This window comes from Epinephelus fuscoguttatus, linkage group LG18 (genome assembly GCF_011397635.1).
Source record: "Epinephelus fuscoguttatus linkage group LG18, E.fuscoguttatus.final_Chr_v1".
Classification (NCBI taxonomy): Eukaryota; Metazoa; Chordata; class Actinopteri; order Perciformes; family Serranidae; genus Epinephelus; species Epinephelus fuscoguttatus.
In genome coordinates, this window is record NC_064769.1 from 7833473 (window position 1) to 7856566 (window position 23094).

At 40.7% G+C, this 23094-nt stretch overlaps 1 protein-coding gene across 1 annotated transcript in view; it reads right to left on the reverse strand.

Moving 5' to 3' along the window:
• Positions 1-23094, reverse strand: part of lhfpl2a (LHFPL tetraspan subfamily member 2a) — a 61338-nt gene that overhangs the window by 37350 nt on the left and 894 nt on the right. The window lies entirely within an intron of this gene.

Consider the following 23094-nt stretch of genomic DNA (forward strand, 5'->3'; position numbering starts at 1 on the left):
AGTCAACTCATTCCCATTTGATTTTGACTGAACTGTCTGCTTCTACTTAATTCCAGCTTGTAAAAACTCAAAAGACTGTCTGTGTTTTTACTTTGGCATTGACGTAAAGAAGAGAAACCAGAATTACTGCCTCACGATTGTATGCCTCCGCAGACCAGTCAAGTTGTAGTTTACATTCATGTCTGTCCAGCCTTATATGACACTAAACGATGCTCCAAATAGGAATGCAGTTGCAAACAAACTTCACACACATCTTCAACCCAGCAGCACAGAAGATCTATACAATCAGCACAGTTTCAAGGTGGACGCCCAAAATAAGGGGTTTAAGCGTCATTACTTTATTCTATGTGAAATTTTGTCATAATTAGCATATGAATTTTTGACTTATGGCCAACAACATGTGAGGTCACAGTGACCTTTAACCACCAAATGCAAATCAGTTCACTCTTGAGTCTAAGTGGACACGTGCCAAATTTGAGGAAATTCCCTCAAGGCTTTCTTGAAGTTTCACATTCAGCTGGTGAACTTAGTGGAGGTGTTAGCAGCTAAAGAGCCAGATATTTTTCTCAGGAGTTGGTGGAGACCGAAACAGAGCTAAAAGAGAGTGAATATTAGAGTGAGATTCATCTGGTGACTCCGATATTTCTGTGTATCTGCTAGCAACTTCTGCTAACTAGTTCACCACTTTATGAGGTGTTAATATGTCATTATTTTGGTTATGGCTTGCCCTCCAGGTGTCTAAAAAAAAAAAATCTTTCATTGAGGCTTTGATCTTTGAATCGTGATTCCCACTGACTGAGTGGAGGCGATCTCTTGGAATGAGAGTACTACTGAGGAGTACTACTACAAATACTACTACTAAATCATCACAGTATTAATATATCCATAACTTAAGAAACCAATCCATCCTTTAGAACTAGCCGAAGAAAACTTAGTAGGACCACTGACACTCACCAAACATCTTCCTGGTGTCAGCAGCAGACTCAGGTTACTCTGCCCTTCACACGCTAATGGCACACATACATCAGGCTGTAGATAATTAACTAATGGCCAACTCTTTCCCCCCCTTTATCTCTGCACCACTGAGGCTTTTTTAATGGGTCCCATCCAGAGACAGCAGCACTCAGCTCGGGTTAACAGTCAGGTCAATAGTCTGACATCAATAGTCACAACATTAACAGGATTGCAGAGCCTTCCACTAACAGTGCATAAAAACATTACTGTAGGATGAATGGAGCAGATTAGATGATGATAACTGGTGGCTGTTAGTTAGAAACACAGATAGGTATTTCTCCAAAGGAAGTTAAAAACTGAGGTTTGTGGAGAAAGAACATGTGATAATGAAGGACAATGTTTCTGTGACAATGCACTAATTTATCAGTGGCCTTAGGGTGCACTTAGTGCAATTTTTTTAACAACAGTGTTATTTTCTCTCTCTCCCTCCCTCTTATACACACAGACACTATGATATATATATATATATATATATATATATATATATATATATATATATATATATATATATATATGCTTTCTGTATCAGTCTGGACTCGGTGCCATCCCAAACACTTTCAGTGAGAAGGATTACGTGCCTTGACGCCAAGCTTAACAAAACACTGGGGAACATCTTCTTCATCACCAACAGAGCCAGTTGATAAATTCAGCTTTGCCAGATCCAGTCGGCAGAACAGCGGGATATCTTTTCCTCTGAGAAACTCTGAGTGCAGAGAGTGCATACTCTTTGTGAGTTCTTGTTTAATTGTTGTTGACTTTATTTCTGCAATACCTTCACTTATTGCTTTGGTTACACTACTCATGTTAGAGTTTGCGTTTGTTGCTTCTGGGGACGCCATTACTGTTCTGCAGCCTACAGTTTACGTCATCAACTACAACGCAGTCCCTGATTGGCTGCTTACTTTTTCAACTACGGTGCAGATCCTCTAATAGGATTTCAATTTCTGTAAGGTGTTTTGGATGGCAGCTAGTCCTGACTGATACATAGAACAAAACAGAATGTTGAGATCACATAATCAGGATGGTCTGGTTAAGTTAACTAAGAAGTCCCTTGCTTAGATATCCATTCATCATGTTTAAGTAGAACTTTTGCCATTTTTGATAACTTGAAAACGATGGGTGTGTCATCTCATCTTACTGCCGATGTTACACCATATTCTGTGAACCGTAGCAGTGCAACAGCAATTTTGCCTCCAAGTAATAATAAGTACATTGTGCATGCAGAAAAATCAATTGTTAGTATTTGCTGATTGATAAAGTAGAACTTATTTTACTTCCACATTAAAGAGCAAACACTGTTTTCCCTCGCAGCAGAAGGAAAATGAGCAGCGAACAGCCTAATACTTTTTAGCACAGTAGAATCTCTGTGGTTTAGGTGAGGGAAATAAAAATAATACAGATTTTTTTTAACCGAGAGATGTCTTCATTCCCGACTAGCAAACTCTTTAAAAGATTCCATAAGTTATTCAAAAGGATTCAGATTTGATAAAATGCTACCAAACCCCATTTCTAAATACACACAGCAACAAGGCTCTCCTCCCACCTGCCTGCTTGCCCAAAACACCCACCATTCGAACTCTGAAGTCATTCTGGACCTGACCTGCCCTGCAGTAGCAGGTGTGGACAAAAAAGACCTCAAAGTCTGTCAAAAAACACCAACTTTTATTTTTATGTTAAGTGATACTCTGATAAGGAAATATAACATAATCAAGTAAGGCATAATCAACACTGGCACCGGGTTTATAGAGAGTGGAAAAACAAGCAGTGATTTTGCCACAAAAACTCTGGACTAAGCTTAAAATAATACACTGTTATTTCCACAGAAGCTTTGGTTGGATCACTACACTAATAAACAGCATACCAACCATATTGCAGGCCTCTATATCACTCAATTAAATGTTCATACTTCTGTATCTTTTAGTCATTCCGCTTGGAAAATGAAGAAACCTATAAAGACCTGACAGTGACGGCACACTTGCAGTGATTTGATTTGTATGTAAAGTGATTTTGTGTTAGATACGTTTAATCACAAGCAGTTTACACATGCGACTCTCCGTTTTTTTCCCGTGCTATGATCTGATCTGTACTGCAAATCTGTACTGAAAACAGGAACCTCAATTTCACAGGTAAGTTCCGCAAAATTCATAGTGAGGAAGATAAAGTCAGGAACAACATAGCTGTTGAATGAATTTTGAATGAAGAATAACACAGTAATCGTACAATATGTTCTCCTGAGTTGAGTTTTGTCCTCAGGGGAACTTTGGCAGTGTAAATTCTTTGTTGGGCATTTTCCAATTACAGAAGTGGATACACAAATTGGGGGGATTTTCCCTTAAGTGTTACAATCCAGCAGCTTCTGGCCATTTAAAATGATGCCAAAATGCCCCAACACGCATTAAAGTTGGGAATACCTCTTAGTTAAGGCAGTGGTTGTTTGGAGCTGAGCTGTCGAACCCTTCCACAGCTGGGGGCAGGCTATTATGTGGCGACTATGGGGGATGAAGCCAAGTCCACCACAAAAGGGTCTTTCTTACAGTATTTAAGGGCTCTGGGAATAAGGGAGCTGGATAGGAGGGAAGTATGTGGGTTGTAACGTTAAAAGGAACATCTGATAAATACACTTATTCACCTTTTTGCTGAGACTTAGGTGAGAAGATTTATACCACTCTCATATCTGTCTGATAGATCTGAAGCACCTAGCTTAGCGTAAAGACTTAAAGCAGGGTGAAACAACAAGCCTGACTCTAGAGTTGGTTTGATTTCCAGTTTTGCCAGCACAGTCCGGTGTACAAGCTTAAAATAAATTGATTTTGTGCAACCCGGCTGAACTGGCATTTGTCATTTTAACATACTCTGGAAAATTTAAAAGTAGCTTCCATAAGCTAACTGTGCCGATGGCTTCACAGAACTAAATCCATCTTCTATTGCATTAGTAATAAGCAATATGACAGTGTGATTAATTTAGTATTTTGTTTGTTTGGAAACAGACTAACAGATCCTTAGTGTCTAACAGGCCATGTGCAAGTTACTGCCAAGCTGAGGACATAAACATAAAGGAGATCAAATTTCAGTATAGGTGGGAGGGGAAAAGCTACACATGGTGCACAATGTGTTTGTTTACTAGAAAGTTAATGTGTTTCTTTGGTGGTGACAAGACAAGATGCATGCAAGGCCTCTCTCAAGCCCCTTTTACACAGCCTTTTCAAGGCAGGAATGTAGCACACTTATTCAACCTTGCAGATCTCCTAAAAGACATAGACACACAAAATGGGGGGAACGCGTTCCGCTATTAAGCCAGCAGCAGAGGCAGTAACAGAGCCAAGTCGGATCATGTTCCACGTGGGAGCTGCTGCTGAGTCAAATATGACACCAAGTGGTAAAATTCAATGTATTGGTCCAGCCTAATATTTGGCTTTAAGGTCTAATGTGTAGTATTCATTAGCATCTAGTGGTGAGGTTGCAGATTGCAAGCAACTGAAACTTCTCCCATGTGCCAAGCGTGGAAACGTACGGTGGCCAACTCAACAACACAAGTGGCCGTATCTCGAGCTGGTGTTTGGTTTGTTATCATCTGAAACATGTAAGTAGCTACAAGCTACTTAAACATACTACTTTGCCAACAGCGTCATTAACAGGCAGCTCAGTCAGTGTGTGACGTGTACTTGTAGATAAAATATAGGCCTATATTAATTAAGGTTCATTAGTACGGTTTTGTATTTCCCTGTAATGTAGCACAGTGTTAGCAATGTTACGGATACTATTCTTTCTCAGACCTTGAACTCAAACCATTGTGTTGCACCGCCCAAAATATATAATTTCATAATCAAATTAACATCACAGCCATGCGGGCGAGTAGTCGACTAATGGCCCTTAATGACAACTATAAGTCGACTAGGAAAATTATTAGTCAAGGGCAGCCCTAATGAATACTATGTACCACAAATGCCCCTAAATCCTACACATCTGACTTTTAACATCAAACCAATTTGACCTTATCAGGCCATCTAAGGCGCGATTATTATCCTGTTTGATCTGTACAGTTGAGGTTTTACGAGGTCATTATGTGCTGCATTATTTCTTGGTCGGAAGCAGTGATGTACTGGAGTTTCTGCTGGTTCCTCGTTGTTTTTACACTTTCCTTTTTATGCAGATTAAACAAGATATAACTTGTTAGTGAGCTTTCGATACGCTTATGGCTGCTATTTTTTCTTACCTTTTGCCTTGAGCTGTTACTGATGAGTAGATGAATCAAAAAGTCAATCAAAAGAAAATTAATCAGCTATTTTGGGGATGGATCTATCATTCAAGTCATTGTTTAGCCGAAAATGTCAGACATTTGATGGTTCCAGGTTCTCAAATGACAAATTTGCTGCTTTCCTTGGTCTAACATGATAGTAAATTGAATGGATTTTGGTTTTGGACTGTTGGTTGGAAAAAAGTTTTTTTCTGATGTTTTATAGACCAAACAATTACATGAGAAAATGATTGCATGACAGATTGATCGATTGCAGCCTTACTTCTGCAAGAGCCAGGCAAGCTGTTTCTCCCCGTTTCCAGCCTTTATGCTAAGCTATGCAATTGTTAGCTGTAGCTTCATATTTAACAGATACATATGAGTATTGGTCTTCTAATGTAACTCTCACCAGGAAACTCATTTAAAGTACTTTGCCAAGACGTCAAACTATTCCTTTAAGTGTTTCAGTCACTTGTGCTGCACATGCAGACTGGCAACTTCTGGCTGCCGTTTAATCTAAATTAAAGGTTGACTCTGTCAAGGCTGTGACAGATCAAGCACTAATACTGCATCCTCCATTGCCGTCTGCATCTGTTTAACATTCATTCCTCCAATCCTCTTCACTCTCCTGGCAGTAATGAGAGACATGTGAGGCTGAGCAGAGAGCATTTTCATTAAAATAACCAGCTCAGGAGCCCCCCTCCCTCAGGCCAACATACACAACACAGGTGTTAGAAGGCAGCCAGTGCCCAGCCATATTCACACTCTAACACTAATCACTGTAAATGCACTGCTTCTGCAAAGTGTTCAAACAAGCGATTTGGAGCAATCGCTGAAGGAGCCAAGAGCAAATATTTAAAGATTACTGAAGCCTGCAAATACAGATAAATATCAGGAACAAAGACAGATGTTTGTCCACATCATCTGGCTGATCTCAAATACATGTTTATCTAAAGTGTGTGTGAACAGTAAAAACCGATATTTATGAATTCCAAACCACGTGGGAACATCTGTTTCTGGAGTTTAAAACACAATACATATTGTACATGTAAAATGGGTTATATAAGCCGCCTATCTTAAGACTGGAACTGAATGGGCATTACAGCTGCTGTCTTTTCATACAATACAAAACAGTCTTGACCAACAATGACTTCATCATTGTGCCTAGCAGCCTGTGTGTGTGTGTGTGTGTGTGTGTGTGTGTGTGTGTGTCTGTGCCACTGGAACATTTTTATAGGACTAGCAGACTGTTGCTGCCTCAGCACCACAGAAACCGCTCAGTGGCAGCAACAGTGGATTCAGTATCACACATGTGAGACAATATTTTTCAGTACTGTCTTAATTAAAAACAAATGGCAGTCGATGATGCTTTACTTTGTAATGTAAAATGTGTGGAATGTACAAAAAAATGGTGAGACTTAAAAAAAAGTTTAAATAAAAGCAATTATTGTTCTTGAGAATAATACGCATTGTCTGTTCCTGCTCAGCTGGGCAGCTGTATTACATTTACCACACATTATTTTAGGAGCCAGGGCTGAGACAGAGGGGCTTTGAAAGCCTTGCCAGGAGCTCTTCAAAGAAAAGAGGAAAAAGCCGTCGGGTTTCTGGAGCCTGCGCAGCTTCCGCTTTGGGTTTGGGTGCGAGCTCGGCCTGTTGACGACGACTAGAAGACAGAAACAATGTATGTTTCATGGCCACTATGAGTCTCATAGACAGTTTATGTCTAATAGAGTTGTGAAGAGGGATTAGCCGCTGGTCAGTGTTACTCCCACTCTGCATTCTTGTCAAAATGTTTTCTTTAAAAAATATTCTCAAAGTTACTCAACACAGAAAAACGGGACTCTCACAGATGATGCAAACGGTTTTAAAGGGACAGTTCAAAAACGCACATAACCCTATCTAGAGCCAGTGTTTGGTTTTGTCTGTTCTGGGCAACCGTAGAACATGGCGGCGTCCGTGGATGAGGACCTGCTCCATATGTAGATTTAGACAGCTCTTTCTAAGGTAACAAAAACACAACAAGTCTTGTTTTCCAGGTGATTATAAACATATAATCAATATAGTTTTGAATATTATATGCAATTTCTGCCAATAGATGTCCCTAAATCCTACACACTGGACCTTTAACATGATTATCTTTACATAAAAATCGATCCACAGCAACATAATGTCCCTTTTACAATGACATCACACCACTAACATCCAGCTCTGTCTCCTCAGCCAGCCCCTTAATTCCATTTGACACAAGCACACACCCCTTTCCACCTCCACACAAAAACACTTAAAACTGCAGCACAAGCCGTGACAAAAAGGACTCAGCCTGTAAAGTAAAAACACAAGGTGTGTTTTACTCCCTCAGGCACATGCTGATTATACACTCAGCACTAATGCAATGATTATCCACACTCTATCCAATTTCCTCTTGTGAGTGTGTGTGTACATGCATGCATATACATACATGTGTGTGCTGCCTGTAAACCACAGACCGCACACAGCACACAGAGATGACATCACCTTCCAATGATTAGTCTGTTAGCGCAATGTAAAACACAACAGATGGCTGCAGAGAGGCTGGTTTATCATTTTTGTTGGAGATAAAGAGCTTTAAGGTAAGAAAAGCACCAGATATGGAATCAAAGAGGAAGAAGAGATTTAAAATATAATGACTTTTATCTTGTGTTCTTTGTTCAGATGTAGTGAAGTCATCTTTGAGGTATTTCTGTCTGATGATAGACAGGTGTATTAAGTGCTCTTTAATATGGATAGGAGGGTAATTTCTCTGAACTGGATAAGAGCCAAGTCTCTCCCAGACATGATGACAGATATAATAGGCAAAGAGGTTTCACGTGAGATCATAAACACAGACACACTCATCCCCCTCCTTTCAGGACTGTATATGCGCTGCAGCCTTGCTAATGTTCACCAAATTGTGTTATGGTGTCTAAAAGACGAAGAGGCATCATCTTTCCTGTCCAGCCTCTGAACCTGTGAACCCACAGTGATAAAGATTCCCACTCAGTGTCACAGGCTATTGGCCCCAAGGAATCTAATGGCTCTGCAGTAACAAGGCCATAACGTCTCCTTTATTGTGCCTAACCAACCTGAGAAGAGGATAAGTGTTTACATGATCTGGGAAGTGCATGACCGCCATTAAACTGCCTGAATTGAGCTATATCGACACTTTAAATGCTGTTTAAGTTTCTACACACTGCATTTTCAGATGTTCTTTTTAAAGGTCAGTCCATCCCGAAATACAAATCTATACATCCCTGAGGTGTCTGCATCAACCCCAATACAGTTGAGGTTAACAGAAAATCGTTTGTGGTGCTGAAAAGTTACATTTAAATAATTCAGCAACAACATCCCTTTTTATAAACAGTGTCAACCGTTTTATAGGGACTATTTCTGCAGTGGAAAGTAGTTCCAGTGGAAACCAGACAGGGAGGTCTGTGGCTAGATTCTACTGGAGGTACTAAGTGACACAGAAAGTGTTTTTGTGTCATTTGGATAATCCGTCCCTTTAAAATCTGCTGTCCTCCAAATAACACATCAATTCGGTTCTTTCTGCTCTGAGCTTAATGATGGTTTGGCCAACAATTAAATGGTTAATGCATCAATCTGATCAGCCAGACACGACCAATTAACAGTTTGTCAGTGTCATCGACAAATGTAATGTAAATGCTGTAACACACATTCATTCGTCATGGTTGGCATGTTACCTCATGATACCAAACATAAAAAATAATGCACATAGAAGTTCCAAGTTATACAGATTTTAAATATTAGGAAACGAAAAGCACTGGCATCAGATCAGTGACATGAGATATTGAAATTGATATCACAACAGAAAACATTGGGTCACTGCATCCCTACTTGTATTGTGTGATACGCCAAACAAAAAAAACAAAATAAGACAATCATGCACATGAAGTCGCAGGCAGCTGTCTTAAGCCTGGAATACACTGTGCGATTTTGGTCTCAGATGAAAAATGACCAACATGAAAGAAACATGGCGATATCTTTGGTTGTGGCTCTAAAACAGCGGTACATCACATGGTAAGAGACGTTCAAGAATGACCGTTGTCACAGCCTCGTGATCATGGAGAGAGAGAAGAGAAATTTGGGACGACCATCTCACAGTGTGACTGCTGTTACCACCTATGTCTACTAACCAACCAACAGAAATGCAGCATGAAACAACGCACTGATCAGCTAAATGCTAAATGCTAGTGGATGCTTTCAAATACGCTTTAGGCTCTCACTGCAAAATTGGCATGCTAAGTTGGCCTCTTTTCTCAAGCCACGACAGCATCCACATTCTCTTCCTCTTCTTTAGATTTTATCAACACACATAATGCCTGGAAGAGCTCCATTTTACGCCTGCTTACAGACCAAGTATTATGCGTAATGTTTGCACTTTGGAGACCATTTATGTTTAATTCTTAAGCCCAGTTCAGACCAAAGATTTAGGACAAGGCGAAACCGTTTTAGAATGTCACAGAGAAAAAGTTGCAGCAGTATGAACTGGACATCTGAGCTCAACTCCGGCTGATGGTGTCACCTGCAACTCAGCTGGTCAAATCACCAGCAGCTTGTTTTAGAACGTAAAGCACATCACCTGTTTAAACAGCCAATCAGCTTATAGTGAAGTCCACGGGTCAAGTCAAACTGACCACAGGTGGCATGTTCGCTTACTGTGGCAGGTGCTCCCCGTCAAGCCCTCTGTTTCTGTCCTCACGGTGTGCTGGTGTTGGACAGTGGGTCGCTGCTGCTGCTAGCTATACGTGCTCATGCCCCTTCCACACACAAATTCTCACTGACTGATTAATCATTATTTATCAGTATATTATTGTGGTGTATCTATGATGCATACAGTCCATCTGATGTTCATTTTGTTTTTCGCCATTTCATCACCACGACAAACACAACTGTAGCCAGCATCACACTATCACTATCCTCATTCATATTTCAAGAAGCTACAAATTATGTTCAGCCTCAAAATAACCTTGAAAAGCTGCAAATCAGAACGGAAGTTGTTGCATACAGATGATACACTGTCTCATCTAGCTGCATTGGTGTGAACCGCCAGGTTTTTAAAGTGTTGCAGAAAGGTGCATTGCAAGTAGTTGCCTGTTTCAACTCGTCTCATCACAAATCTTTGGTCTGAACTGGGCTTTAGTTTACGCCACACGACTTTAGCCCTTATTTTCTGCTTTTGGTTTTTGGAGCTCCCTGACAAAGGCTCTAGATCAGAGGCAAATCGGTTATCTATGAATTGTTCGAAATTGCAGCCTTATCGCAGATGCTCCCTAGGTAGCTAGCATGCTAAATATCTGGACTTGAGGGTGAACTACAGCCAATGAAAGTGAAACACACGGGTTGAGAACAGAGATGAGTGGAGCTGCGGTGCTTTCCAATGTGTGTATATGTGTTTGAAAGAGAGACAGACAAAGTGACAAAGAGAGAGAAAGAGAGGGTGGACTATTGTACGCAGTCTTTCTGGTAGTTTTTAGCCTAATAACTTACTTGGAACTTTGTAATTCTTTGACATTGATATTTTCCAATCAGTCTCCCTGGGTTGTGGTTCAACCCACACATTACATGATATACTCATCCAGTCAGTCATGTAGTGTGAAAACCACAATGACTTCAAGAATCCTCATTACAAGACAGCAAGTTGTGTAGTGTGAACTGCGATTTGACAACTGTGAAAGTTGTGTAGTGTGAACTTAGATAAGCTTTTTGCTCAGTGATCAATCATGTCAGTTCAGTTTAAAAATTCAGAAGAACACACATGTAATCAAACCCATAGTTGTGTGAATATGTACCTCTCCAATGTAAACTTTGGACAGATGGACAGAATAATGGATGGATGTCAGAGGCAGCTATTAAAAGAGTGGTTTTCCTCACTGTGAATGATCTCTGGGGCAATGAGGTTGTCAAAGTGAAGTCACAGCGCTGGTAGAAGGGAGGGAGGAAGAAGAGGAAGGAGGGGGAGAAAGAGGGTACAAAGGCAGCTCCAGACGCCTGCCCCTGGGAGATGGATCACAGATGTCTGACCCAAGGCCGCTCCAGTTAATTGTGAAACAAAAACTTTACCTTCTCTTTCACTCTTTTATTTTCTACCCTTTGCGCTCCTTTCTCTTTATCCAATGTGAAGTGTTGTTGTCCTTCATGCCTGCCCTCTGTCTCCTTACACTATTATTACACTGCCCTCTGTGATTCACTTTTCTTGTCCCTATGTTTACTCTCCCTTCTCCATGCAGCAAAGGACGGCGTCATCCCCCCTGTCTTCAGATGTGCAAATACCACTTAGCTGTTGAGGACTGCCCCAGAATGACAACAGCAAACAAAGAAATGCCTCATTCCCTGCAAGTATGCATGATTTATAACGGCGTTGGACTCGTCAAAGCACACGGCAATCAAATACAGACTGTTGGAAAGAAATATAAAACAACAGCACTCACTTTTGCTTGCAGAGGCATCACAACTACAGTGAACTCTTCTTGCAAAGATGCTTTTCTGGCAAAATAAATTGAATTTAGACAGCGAAGAGGGTAAGAGTTCAACGAAGGAGGGAGAGTTGACTCTCGGCTGAACCCGAAACTGTGTTTATTTAAGTGGAGCCATGTCGGTGCTGATCATACCTGCGATTGAATCAAACAGGATGCATCTGTTGACAAGCCTGTGGCTGGGAAAATTAGCTTGGCAAATACCGGTTAAATTCAATTAAGCCTGTTCATATCAGCTTGGTAAAATGGCTGGAGCTTTGGGGTGTATTATATGATCTTGCTTAGAATCATATCTGATGATCTGAGCCTTTCTAGTGGTACAAAATATCTTGATTTACCCATAAAACATTGGGGAAAAGATGTTACAAGAGGCTCTTTTTTTGTTCTAAAGCTTGTGTGTGGTCCCACAGGTGCTGTAACATTATTCCGTCCCAAACTAGTGGCGTGATCATGTCCTTACACAACAAATCACAAATTCACAGCTGCACAGACCATCAGGCAGACCCTTCCTCAGTAACCACAGTGAAGTTTAGTGGAGACATTCAGTCCCTACATTTTACACAAAATTTAACACAAGACTTTAACAATAAACCCTTTGTTCTGTCTTGCTCTTGATTTAATTCACTCCAGCCAAACTCATTAGCTGACCCAAGATAGCATTGCAGTTGCCAAACATACTGGTTAGTCCTCATCTTACGGGATTTTCTCTCATAACATTAAAAGTGAAAACATTCTGTTTGTAAACTAATACGTTTGCTAAGCAGTCAAACAGGGTTATGCTAACAAAACAAGTCTGATCTAACATTTTCTTTATAATATTTAACTATACTCTAAATTGCAATGCTTCTTTTTTATTCAACCTACAGTACAGTTGTACATCTAAAAAAAAAAGATCACCACGTTATGCGAATACCAAAGGTGGAAAAAGTACTGGAACACTGCACTAAAGTAATAGTACTTGTGTAAAAATGTACTTAAGTACTACCGCCTTGTAGTTGTATGCCTCCACCAACCAGGCAAGCAACAGTTCACATCCATGTCTGTCCAGACTCATATGTAGCCATGACAGTTGACAATGCTTAAAATATGGATATTGCTGTGAAGAAACTACAAAGTCTACAACATGGAAGCTTCACACACACCTTCCACCCAGCAGCACAAAAGATCTATACAGTCAGCACAGTTTCAAGATGGGCACCCACGATTAGAATTAGAGTTATGACGAGTACCAGTGTGTTTCTACAGAACATTATGATGTCACAGTGAAGCTGACCTTTGACCTTTTGGATATAAAATGCCTTTACTTCATCATTTTATTCTATTAGACATGTGTGTGTAATTTTGTCATCATCAGCATATGAATTCTGTAGTTATGGCCAAAAACATGTTTTCTGAGGTCACAGTGACCTTTTACCTTTGACCACCAAAACTGAAGCTGTCTTTACGAGGATAGAATGGACAGACAACCCAAGTGTGGCATGGAGGCATAAAAAGTAGGTCAGTAAAAATGTTATCTAACTAAATGTTCCTGTGTTACATCTTTAAAAGGAAAGAGAGAGGAGGAGGACCTTTTTAGGCTACAAAATAAATTGCATTAAATGTCAACACACGAGTGAAACAACATTAAAGGGATAGTGCACCCAAAAATGAAAATTGCTCTTCAGAGACCGTCCATCACCGATCACCCTGAGCACACACACGTGAGCGCGGAGCACAGAGAAGCAGTCAGAGCTACAGGCTACAGTGAGGCTAAAAACAGAGCTCATATGATGTTTTTCCAAACAACTTTTTATGTCGGGGCTGCAGCACACTTGGATCACTACGGATGAGCAGTATGGAGATACTTTGTCGATTCAATTTTGTGTTCTTGGACGTTAGTCTGGGGCGCCGTATGCCATTAGGTGTGCTAGCCGCTCCCCCCGCCGATCTCCGCAAGGGATGTGAGGACTCTAAAACTTCACCAGAGCCACCATCGGCATATGGGTGAGTAGATAATGGCTGAATTTTCATTTTTGGGTGCTCTAACCCTTTAAAAACATGACCCCTTGTGTCAAAACCAACAGTAAAACAGTCAATTCTATTAGATAGCTAAACTTTAGCCTCAGTCTTTCAGCACAGTATCAGCCAGAAAGTTCACATTGTGACACATTTTACAAGATTCTCATCTTAAAATGATTCAGCTGGAAACATTAAAGTTCCCAGTGTTTTTAACCAAAACATGGCACTAACATTAACTTAATTGGCTAGTTTGCTACAACTCATTTCATCTGGCAAAAGCCACGGTTGCCGCCTAGAAATCGGCAGCCTGCTTTTGTCTACCTCTATCTGAAATCAAGGACCCATTTTTTGAAAGAAAAAAAAGAAAAAAGAAAGAAAAAAAGAAAAAAGAAAGCAAATCATGTAAATCAACATCATCATTTCAAACGGCATACTGTTTGAGAAGGGAAAGCCTGACAGGCACAGAAACAGTTACTAACGGGGCAAACGGTCAACTACTGTGAATATAGTTAGTAATGTGAGCAGGATTAGGTCAAACCAGTGACCTGCTTTATACTGTATTTAGCATGAGTCACCTCTATTAAAACTTGGCCTGCCAAGGCAGGATGCAGAGAAAGACAGAGAGAACGTTGTGACCGTTGGTCCTGCTGCTGTGCTTTCTGGCTACCAGTGGTACAGTGGTGATAATGACCAGTGACAGCCTGCCAGTCCAAACTAAAATAGGGTTTCCATGGTGCTGGTGAAACTAGGACCCAAACACTGGGAATACAACCTTTGTGCTGAGAATTTACAGTAAAACTGAGTGAAAATGAAAGACTCAAATGGAAAGCTTGCCAAATATGACAAGGATTTTTTTTTTTTAGCAAACAGAGCTATACTCCAAATGAAACTACAATAATCTGATTGAATTTCCCCCCTGAATGACAATGGGAGTTGGTCAGTGGATTGATTTCATGCCTTAGAAATGTTGCCAGATTGGCCGATTTTTCACTCAAGTGGGTGGCTTTAAAATGGATTATGTCTTTTAAAAATTACCTTGGATGGGCTAACAAAATGTTTTGCCTCATTTGTCATTCGTCATTCTGCAGACTAGGAGACAATATTTTCTAATAAATACCGCAATATCAATATTGCCACAATATTGTAGGGTTGACTATTGGTGCTTTAACATAATATTTATGCAAGATTTTTGATAAATAATCATCAGTAAACGTGAATATAAGTGGGTAAAGATTAATCATAGAACAGAACAGTCTGGTAAATTCAGAAAATTACATAATTTTATGCTAATACAGCCTATTAACCCAGGAAAAGACAACAGTTATGATATATGATATTCATATCTTAGACAATATCTAGTCTCAAATCACAGTATTGATATAATTGATATATCGCCCCGCCCTAGTGCAGACGTTTTTGCTTTTTTACAATATTCATATTCTTTCTGGCAAATGAATGATGATGCAGCACTACAAAAGCTAGAAGGCTACTTGACTTGACTGGTCAACCACGAGTGGTGCGCCCAGCCAGCTTTTAGCTGGTCAGACCAGCTAGTAGCAACATGGCATAGGATTATGGGAAATTTTGTAGTAATATGCTACACATTTATGAATTTGCCTACATTTTATAAACTACTATTAACTACTGTCGCTCCCCAGGGACCTCCATGCCACCTACGCCGCCACCTTTGCAAGGCAACAGTGGTGAACAGAGCTTCAGAGAGCAGGGTTAAGAGCTGACAGGAGGGCAGGTGTAAGATCTGTGCAGGGCACTGGAACAAAAATATCGATATGTTGCCATCAGTATGATAACAAGATTCAAAACACAAGAGGTTGAGGTTTCTAGGACAGGAGAAATACTTTCAAAATACTAATGTTTAAATATAAAAAAAAGCCAAAATGCACAGAGCTAGGCTATGGCCCCACCTAGTAACAAAGTCACGCGAAGCTGGATTTAACAAACAAGATACAACATGTTAATTAAGCCCCTTTCCCACTGCATTAAAAACCCACTAACAACTGGCTTTTGTATTCAATGGGAAAGGTTACAATCGCCGTTCACACCCAAAAATGACTCTGCAGAAGTCACAGGTACTTATCAGCTCCAGCTGCAATAAGCAATCAAAATACAACACCTTATTTTAGCCCCTTTACCGGCAAGATGACATGCCATCACAAGATACCGTCCATCTCCGCCCAAGCAGTGCTCAAACATCTTTCCGAATTTGAAAGAGAGACTGAATACGTAACAGATATGTAAAAACAAGTAACCACTGTAACAACTGTGCAGGCCTCCATGCTGCTTTCTTTCGTTTACTAACCTGTTTTCCGGCCTGTTCCTGACATCGAAAGTGACACACAAAAACAGCAAGGCATACTTGTCTTAAGCAGAGCCGTGTACACAGCTCTGGTCTACTGGCAATGGGTAAGGAGTCTATCACCTATTTTTAGCAGGTTTCTTGTGTTTTAAAAAAAAAAAAACATGTATACGCGCTTATTTTGGAGAAAAAAGGGGTGTCAGTGAGCTTTAGCGGTGCTTTTATCAATGGACAGGGCCTTTGCTAGCTAATTTAAACACCCACTGGCTTTGTAATTTGCATACAGACCTGAGAGTACTGATCTTTTGGCAAGAAAGTAAATAAGAATATTCCCAACATGGGAAACTACTCATTTAATCAAGAAAAAAAAACCAATTTGGTGATGAAAATGATCAAAGTTCTTTGAATAGGCAATAAATTCATAGACTCCATGTCTTTGTAGTCTTTGTTTTCTTTCACAAATATTAACTGGGAACCAGCTGGAACATGAAAGCAAAGCATGACATTCAGCGGTGACACAAACACAATGTACAATCTAGTGTAATCTCATTCATACAGCTTAAAGCCTTTTCCATGACCTAAGCCACACTGAACATATGATACGGCCTTATCACATATTACACACAGACTGCCTATTGTGGTGGGTCATAACCTTTCATCATTAGCATACAGCTGTGAGGCTGAGGTCCCTGAGTGACTCCAACTCCAGCTTAATCAATATTCAAACATGTCTGATACAACATTGGCTGGTTAAAAAAAAAAAAGGCAGGAAAGATGGCAGGGAGGAAAACAGGAGATGCAACGCTGACTAAGAGACATACACTGAAGTGAACACAACGAGCAGAGTTTAATGAGCCTGCAGTTGCTCAGGGATTAGATAAAGTGCTGGAGGCCATGCAGCTGCAAAACCCACCGTCCGTCTGCCGTGCATTCCCCTGAGACTGACCCCCAGCTCGCCACAAAGGAACAAAACCCACTGCAGATTCTTTCTCCTCATTTCACCCGACAGGAGGGTCCTGCCTCCCCCCTCTCTGCCCTCCACAAGTCATTCTTTGGATGTCTCTTTCTTTCTATGGGGTGAGGGGTGTATGTTGCACTCAAGCCTACCTCCAATTGACAGAGGGGACAAGTGTAGGGTGTGGGCTTTGTTATTATGTCGACCCCACCCTGCTGGTTTCCCAGTAAACAGCAGGCTGTAGAACCGCTGGAGGTAGATGTACCCCTAGGAGAGGCTCATCTCTGGGAGCCGCAGGGGGGCCCCGAGGACAGGGAGAGATTCAGAGAAAACGAGGAGTTGGGAATAGTAGGGGAGAGGAGAGAGAAGGGTGATTAGCTCCAGCACTGCCTAATCTAATCAGTGTGCATGACTGCCCCACAGCGTAGCATGGAGGGGGGAGACATATGAAGAGAGTGAGAAAGTTTCGGCAAGTGTGGGCTATGGAGGGTTGGGAGAATTAAGACAGTTGTTTCAGAACAGGAGGCTGCATGTGAAAGGTCATCACGTAAACGCTGCTGGACACTGTGACATTTCACATGGACGTGACATGCTTTGAGCTCTTGGTTTGCTATCTGATGTAAAACAACAATTTAACACAGCAACTCACCAGGCATTTAATCAAAATGTTACCAATACCCGATGGCCCTGATCAAGGCCACAAGCCGAAATGCATTGGTCTTACAATTAAGTTGTTCTTTATGCTACAAGTTTAGATCTCTTTCTTCTTACCCTCTACATGCACCTTGGAGGTAGGTGAAGTTGTGCCAAAAAACCCCACCCTGCTTTTAAAGTTACCAAAACCGATGACTCCTTAACTGACCTAATTTTAGTCATGTGGGTATGTTCAATAAATTCACTCCTTCATACAGTCTGTGGGGGGTTGATACCTGTTCAACCTGTTAACACCAAAACATCTGAGAACTACTGTGTAGAATAACTGGGTTTAAAAAAAACTGGATAAAGATCAAGCAGTCTTGGTATTAACCAAGCCGCAACATCCAGATCTGACAAGTAAAACCAATGTCAAAGTGCCTTAAACCTGCATTCTTTCTAATGGCCAGCAGGGGGAAAGTGATTTCAAGGCAGCTTTTCTTACGACTTGCAATACATGTTGCAATGTTTTTATATGTTTTTTTCAATGAAACAGTGAAAACTGTAGAAACACTTGAGAAGCTCTCACCTATTCAGATCTCATTATTAAGAGCATTCAGTGTCTCCCACAGAATTAGAATCTACTGTGAGTGTAGAGAGGTTAGGGTGCAGCAACAGCTGATCACCGATAATCAGCTGTTCAACTTGACTGTTCAATTGGTGGTAAAGTTGCATTACTTGGACAAAATTGCAATGCGCAATTCACGGGGATTGGCTGAACCCGACCTCTCACTTGATTTATTGGGTCATGTAACATTTTCCTAATGACTTTGTGGTCTCAATCACTTGTGTAAAGTCTTCCTCAATATAGGATGATGTTCATTTTGTAAGTTATGGTCCCATTTAGAGTAAAATAGACAATAAAGTAATGCTTTACAGCATGTCTACCTTGTGACCAACAAGTCACTACCAGGGTGACCTGTCAATCATGACAGAGGTGCATAAATGCATCATTGACATTGCATAAGTCTGATCCACCCTCTCATCCAAATATGGTCACAAAAATGTCAACAGCCAAAATGCCGAACTCGAGGCTTCAAAACAGGAGTCCATAAAGCAATGGGTGACGTCACAATGGCTACGTCCATAATTTTTATGCAGTATGGTGTCAACAAAAAGAAAACTGCGTTAGCATAACAATACCGTTAGCTTGATGCTAAAATGAGGCTGCAGAGGCACCTGCAAATAACATGAATTCTACAATACAGTTTACGTTATAACTGGCTTCATAGGTCATGTTCACACCAACTCAAGTGCAATACGTTAGTTCCAACAGCCCTCAAGCAGACAACAGTGGAAAATGTCAGAAAACAAAGCCTCTCGGACGCCTTTCTTTTCCTCTATATGTGCAGACTGTGACACAGACTTTTCCAGTACCGGTGAAACAGCCCATCTCTGAAGAGGTCCTACAAAAAAAGAAGCAAACTCGGACACACGGCTGCTTTTAATTCAGTCAGAAATACTCCTTTTAGAGGCTTGGAACAGAAAACCTTATAACGTAATGTGACCTAGTTAAGATTTGTCTGAATTTTTAAGACTGTCTTCCTTGCATTACGTCAATTATATAGCCAAATAAACAATCTTTAGGGCAACAAGCCGTATATAAAAAAAAAAAAACCTCTGTGATGTGTTTGTTTCATTAGGGCACTTCCTTGATGCTCCTGTTGAAAGTTTTATTGACCGCACTTGTTGAGAAACAAAAGAACACTGTGGGTGAAATAATGACACGCCCCCACCCCACCCCACCCTCCCACCCCCGACCTCCAAAAAAAGGGCTGATCGTCAAAAACAGATGTTGCTGGAAAAGTGAATATTCAAACTCCATGTACAAGTGCAACAGTAGTCTGAGGAAATTTGATGCAAATAAACCAGCCTTGTTATCAGGACCATCTACACTGGAGGATATCCACAGCGGGGCTTTGCTGTAACAAACTGTTTTCCAGATGTCAGTCCCGGCCAGCCGGAGTCATCTGGTTTAACCTCTGACACAGAAGCAGCCGTTCAATTAGTGGATTTCACACTCTGGTCATGGTGACACCACAGTCCTGGCTTTGGTTTCAAGCACACACTGATAGTGACCAGGTCTGATTTCCATCAGCAATGACATTTACGCTCATAGACACATAAAAGTAAAGTGTTTATTTAGGATCCAAATGCATGGAGAAGATGTAGATCAAATCCTCCACTGAAAATAGTCCTCATACCAGGAAACATACTGACCCCATCCCATAAACTCCAGCCAGCATCCTGGATTAATGACAAAAACACTGCCATCAAAGATTAAGAAAAGCACGAAAGGCAGATGATGTGGTCTGCATGAATGGCATAGCAGTTTAACTTTTGTTTAGTTTTTGTATCATCCATTAAAAGTATCATCTGCACCGGGCAAAAAGGAGGCTGGTAATATTTTATTTCCATGCTTTGAAAGTTTACCATTCTGTTTAGGAAAGGAGTTTCCAAAGCATCTGTGCTGCCATGCTGTCAAGAGACAGAAATGCATGTATTTTTTGCTTTTCTTGTGGCCTGAATGGAGGGTCGTAATAAATGAAGCCCAGGCCTTTTTTTTTTTTTTTAATGGGCCAAACATGGAGCCCTGAGGGACCACGTGCACTGGCACATAAGCTCAAACCACCAGCAATCCCTGACAGTGGACTCCAGCAAACCGCCATCTTTAATGCTAGTCACTCATTCAGTGATGACCTAAGCATCATTAAACATCTGAAGCTCAGTTGCGTGCCTTTAAAATAAAAAGAGAAGTTACAAAGAAATGGCTCAAGCTAATTACAGAATATAGATTCATGACCGAGACCACACAGTGGCTGCACTGCTGCGACTTTGCAGCTGATAATAAAGTCCAATTCATGACCAAAAACTACAAAAGCTATAGTGTTAATCTAGAAGCAGAGGGAGCAAATTCCACGTGGAAAAAGATGGTTCATATGGCTCTGATCTTTCCTACCACAATGAATCAGTGACTGAGGTTTGGAACAAAAACACTACATCCCTCATGAACCCTGTGTCTATTAAAACACTGCAATAAAGAGCATCACACGTGGAAAAAAATTACTGCTTGTTGGGAAAATGCAAAGTAGGGCTTTCCTTATGCAAAACACACAACAATGTTCCTGACTTCAGTTACACTGTGGTCCAAAGACTTCATATTTTTTTTTTTTTTTTTTTTTTTAAAAAAGTCTGTGCAATGGAAGCAAATAAGAGATTAAGTATTAAATTTTAACAGTCACTGAATACTTAAGGAGCTGTATGCAACATTCAGAGCATTAATATAGCAGTAAACAACTATTTGCTATGTAAAGATATAGTGGAGTAATGGCGTCCTGAGCATCCCTCTGTGTGTTGTAATCTGAGCTTCTCTGTGGGTTGTTGTGGTAGTTGTGCCGGCCGCAAACGCACGCTAGTTCATTTGAGGACTTGTCCACACATACAGGAGTGTATCTGAAAACATTGCTTTCTCAATGTGTTTTGGCCTTTTGTCCACATGAACACTGCGTTTTAGGTCACTGACAATGGGCCTTTAGTAAAGATCCGTCCAGGGTGAAGATTCTCAGGAGCTCCATGTTGACGTGTAGACAGGGAAAACAGAGTTTCTGGCTTGAGACATCAGAGTATACATTGTTATCTCCTCTGTGAGGCATCACAAATTTGGCCACATTTCGTGCAATGGCGGAGGTGGCCAAAATAGTTCTGGCTCTAATCTTGCTAACAATTTTACATGCTTACACATGAACGTACAATTACTCTTGCACTATTTGGAGGAACAGAGGTGTCAGAATGCACCACAGAGGTCACTGCTTCAGGTAGCCTTCTGGTCACAGCTTTTTTTCAGGCTTCTGATTGGCCAATATCTTCTTCTTTTTCTTTGCGTGGCTTTAGGGCTACTGTTATATCCACGCCTGTTGGTTTAGCATGCTCTTAGTAGTCCCTCAATTGTGTTTCTGCCTTTTGATTTGGACATAGATTTATTATAACAATATTTATAGACAGAATTTTTTTGAAGAATGAAGGAGGGAAAAACTCTGTATTCAAAATTACCCAGGTCCATCTGGACTAGGCCTGAGTCCCTGTGAGAGAGTACACCTTGCTAGCTCATCACCGTCACCCTGCACTGCCCTCATACAGTGGTTATGGCTGGTATTGGAAGAGCATCATCGCAGAGTAGTAGTGCTCACCTTCTGATTTCTCCCAAGGTCAGGTTCTGACAGCACTGTTGCTGTTGTTAGTGCTGTTTACTAAGTTAGCACCAGTAGGTCCTCGTCGACAGCTCAGCCACCTCCATGTTGAGATCTGTGTGCAGACAATCTCACTCCAGACTCTGAATCATATGCTCCTAATACACACATACAGCTTCTTTAATATTGATATTCAATGCCACTGAATTCATGGCACTGAAATATTTTACTTGAAAAAGACTTGTATCCAAATGTATGTGTTCTGAATGTACCTCTTAGTAAATAACATTTGAAATGGTTTGATTTGCAACTTCAAAAGCTAAATTAGAATTTACAAAAAAATTTGTGGTAGTTCAATTTGATTGGTCAAAACAGGTCCAAAAATTCAAGCTGGAATTTATCAATTAGCAACATCCAGGCTACCCAGGACAAGAAAGGCAGTCAAGAATGGGTATGTGCAATCAATTGCACTTGAACAGCACAAACTGGACAATGCACCTGAGCCGTTTTGTTCTCCCAGGTAGGCCTCTCTGGGTTTCAATTTTCAAGCTTCTTTCTTTGATCACATGACTAACAGACCATGCCCTAAAAAGTTAGAGTCAAGTTGGTTCTATTGTATTCGGGCTCAATTTCCTACACCCTTGCTGGGTAGCTCAGATGTTGCTATTTAAAATTTTTGAACCTACATTTTTGACTTTAATCAATTAAATTTGAGACATAATTCTGAAACAACACTGGAAAAACCCATCAATTTTTAAAATTACAAATCAAAAAAATTCTGTCTCTTATTTGCTTCCATACTTCACCCTCAGGAGCTCTTTGTCTTTCACACACAAACACTGGTTTACAGGTGGGACCTGTTCTCAGGTTTACTGTTGAAACACAACACTGCAAAACAAGACAAGAATCTGTGTCGCACTTTGTGAAGACCACTGACAGAGTTTCTCTTGAAGTCACAATAGCAGGGCAACCTTAGACCTTCAATATGTACATAACAGTGCCAGGATCAGGTGTTTGGGGTTAATGAGGCTTTTGATGGGGCGTTCATGGAAAATTAAACTTGGTTGCACATAGAGCTGAGACACTTAGCTGATTAATTGATTAACTTGAGTCAAGAATACAAAATCCAACTCCTCAGTTGTGAGAATGTGTTGCTTTTCTTGGTCTTAATTGACAGTTAAAGA